Genomic DNA, 4,207 nt, shown 5'->3' with positions numbered 1-4,207 from the left:
TAGTTGCTACGGTTTGGCATTACCATTATATTGCATATAGCCTAGGTAAATTCCACGACACAAGTTTCATTGTAACTCAAATAAAAATTACTTTACGTAAACATTTAGCTAACAATTTAAAAAGAAATAACGTCACTAACGTCAATACGTTTAGGTTCAGCAAAGTTAAAACGAACTACGAAATAGGTACATAAAACTAGTGTTTTCTATTATAGCAAGCTGAGGTATTTGTGTTATTTAAAACTGAGTTAGTTTGTCATTAATTCCATAACTATCTATCTTCCAAATATAATATGTACTCAAGTTCTTATTACTTAATTAAAAAAATACCATCATCGTTTGTCTTTGTGCATTGAATGAAAAAAAAACTAAACAAGTTACAGGCCACTAAAGCTAATGGATATTTTGTTATGGTTAGCGACAAGACACAGGCGGTTAGCGCCACCAATAATTATTATACGTACACGCATACAACGTCTTGATCGTTGCTGAGGTAATTATTACCAATAACATATATAAATAGCAATCATTATTTTCATCTATAAATTGTAAATACAGATGTCTATCACAATGAAAAAATCAACGATGATCAACACTGTGGACAACGTAGTAACAATATATGGTACGTCCCGCAATAAAAAAAGGAAAAATATATTAACATTATTTTCATATTCTAAAAAGTATTGTGTAAATATTATAAATATTTATTTGTGCTTTACAAATATCCTCGCTTATATACTAGTGTTAACGACGATAACGTATTAATATTAACCATTGGGATTAACCTAGTTGTAGGTAATTAATTAAACTACATAGATTAAAACCGCACGGCACTTCTGCCCCCACAATATAATAAACGGCCATAACGGCTACCTATTTGAAAACTTATTCAATTGTAGCTATCCCGTTTTCTACTGCGATAAAATTGCACAGTGTCCAGTGCCTGTTTCAGGTGTTATGGCGGTGAGGTATGCTTGCTAAGTATGTATATGGTTTTAATTTCATTCCAACTGGACACCTCCACGCGTTCCCGAGATAAAGGGTCTTGACTTGGCAAACAGACAGACTAAGGGACGGATGGACGGACAAAAACCTTTAAAGGGTTCCGTTTTCTTCCTATTGAGGTAAGGAAACCCTAAAAATATGGAAATAAGTATTTGTTGTACACCATTATATATTTTTATCGGGTAAAAATGGCATTCCACGAAACATAGTGTCAAGATGGTCTGGATAGTTTATTCGGCGTGTGTGTGGTCGCCGCCGGGTGCCGCCTAGTGATGTGCCGTTCCCGGGAAAATTCCCTTGGTGGGAAAATTCCCGGAAACGTTCCCGGGAAAATTCCCATATGAAGGGAAAGTAGGGGAATTTTGAAATGGCGCATAGATATACTATTTTATTATCAGAAATTCAGTCAACACTTAGCATCTTAAACTTTGAAAAAAAACATTATAAACTGTATCTCATTCGCCTACGTAAATTCCCTATACTCCCGGGAAATTTTCCCTTTCTTCCCGGGAAATTTCCCATTCTTCCTGGGAATTTTCCCGTAGTTGCTGGGAATGATTACTCGGCCAAAATACATTTTTTTAAATAATCCGCCATTATTCAACAAAATCAATACAAATCATCACTGTTTAATCAGGGTCAAAATAAGTTAGGTACTAATAAGAATGGTGGAGTTCCGTAAACTTTTTACCAAGAAACTCTTCTACATACGAGTGTTAAGGACGGGTTCTTGTGAATGTTTTTGCATTACATTATCAAAATATCCAATAAAATAATATGTAGCCATAATTTTTTGGAGATTTTTTTTTTATATTTATCTATTTCTACGGAGAAAATTTCGAAATGATCTGACTTCGCATTCAGGTACATCGGGGGCTTAAAGTGATGCCATATATTTTTTTTTGAAACATCTCAAGTGTCGAATGTTGTAAGCAAATCCACTTTCCAAGTGTTTTTTGGAAAGCCACTTTGCATTTTACGGTTTTTGGCTACTTTATTTTACTAAACGCAAACGCACTTTTCGTTACAGCTAGCTTTAATGAAAATTGTAATACACTTAATCTATTTCAATATTCCCCTGTTTGGGGAATATTCCCGGGAACACGGGAAATTTCCCAGGAATTTCCCATATGGGAATATTCCTTGTTCCCGGGAAATTCCCACGGCACATCACTAGTGCCGCCACACAACCAAACTAATAATAAAAGGCATGAAAAACTCGCGCTCGCGCTACTCCTCGGGCGTTACGCAGACAAAACTTTTTAATCGAGAAGATAGTTACGGCGACTAAGGTTTAGACATCAAAGAGCTATTCGACCGCCTTGTTACGTATAGGTACATCTTACCAAGCTAGCTATAAGCACATTACAAGTAGTTAGGGCTGACAATGTTTCTTTTGAATGAATGAATGAAATGTATTTATTTGTCAGAATATAGTACATTGATGTGATCTTAAATTAGAATGAATGCAAGAATGAATGATTTTTTTTTAATAAAGGAATGTCTCCTTTAAGTAAAATGAGCCAGCTTAAGGATTTAAGGTAGTTTACCTCCAGGGCCCGACTTATCTTTCCACCCTATATAGTAGCTTTGATAGTAGGTACCTACCTAAATCAAATTCATCGCAAATTAAATTTACACAAATTATTTTGTATTGAAAGCAGTACAATGCACCTACAACCTACAACGAAACGACACTTAGTATTTTCTATTTTTTTTTATTAAAGCCAAGATATACTTACCAAAAATTTTTTAACAATTTTACCCTGCCGATGGCATTTAATACACTAATGATAAAGTTAATTTACCCAAACCTAATGTTTACACACAACATTAGACTAGCCATTTTTCATTTCCATCGCCACTTTTACATATGTAAACAATCACAAACTAAAACCTATTTCGCTTATCGTGTGACGCGTTTACTTTCTTTTTAAGCGTGCAACGATATTCATCACTATTTTGTCAGCAAAGGGGAATCACCTCGCAATTTTGGCTAAGATTAACTAACATGGCCCTTAATGTCAATGTCGTAGAGACTAGTTTAGTCTATGTGAATGTTATTCTAGATCCCTAAATCCGTGCTCATGATTTGCAGGTTGTGTAAACAGTAATCCAACCCGCGCCGCCGGAGTGCGCCGCGTCGGTGAAATGCGATACCTACGGTTATTTTGTACTTTTCACCATTTGTGGTGCCGGCTGGGTTTTTAATTAGGTGTATTTATTTTGTTTTAGTCATTTTAGAATAACAAAGTTTGAACTAAAACACTTCGGGGTATTTGTAAGTAAGCGGACGCGTTGGGTTGTGTCACTGAATAAATATGGTTGTGCTGGGAATTTTGTCAGCTAACCGACAAAAGATTTTTTCATTAATTAGGTATTAAGTGTGAGATATTCGGGCTCCTGAAAACTATCCACAATGTGGCTATTATAAAAAGTATATTTTTCTGTCTTATAATCTTAGCTGCGCCCCAGATGCAAAGGGGAATCACCTCGCAATTTTGGCTAAGATTAACTAACATGGCCCTTAATGTCAATGTCGTAGAGACTAGTTTAGTCTATGTGAATGTTATTCTAGATCCCTAAATCCGTGCTCATGATTTGCAGGTTGTGTAAACAGTAATCCAACCCGCGCCGCCGGAGTGCGCCGCGTCGGTGAAATGCGATACCTACGGTTATTTTGTACTTTTCACCATTTGTGGTGCCGGCTGGGTTTTTAATTAGGTGTATTTATTTTGTTTTAGTCATTTTAGAATAACAAAGTTTGAACTAAAACACTTCGGGGTATTTGTAAGTAAGCGGACGCGTTGGGTTGTGTCACTGAATAAATATGGTTGTGCTGGGAATTTTGTCAGCTAACCGACAAAAGATTTTTTCATTAATTAGGTATTAAGTGTGAGATATTCGGGCTCCTGAAAACTATCCACAATGTGGCTATTATAAAAAGTATATTTTTCTGTCTTATAATCTTAGCTGCGCCCCAGATGCGCTTAATTTTTCTACGGCTTGTTAGTTTTTCCTCAGTGCTGTACGCCTAATACGTACCTACGGATAATAGGCGGCTACACATTCGAGGATACTTTCGGTGGTATTGTCAACGAATCGGCACACGACATATTTCACCTAAGGATTTTGGACCTCTCATGGCTCTGATTTTGACTCAGCACAGATGATGATGTTCAGGGTCAAATAAAAAAACAAC

This window comes from Cydia fagiglandana, chromosome 7 (genome assembly GCF_963556715.1).
Source record: "Cydia fagiglandana chromosome 7, ilCydFagi1.1, whole genome shotgun sequence".
In the NCBI taxonomy this organism is placed as follows: Eukaryota; Metazoa; Arthropoda; class Insecta; order Lepidoptera; family Tortricidae; genus Cydia; species Cydia fagiglandana.
Note: the sequence above shows the minus strand (reverse complement) of the source record.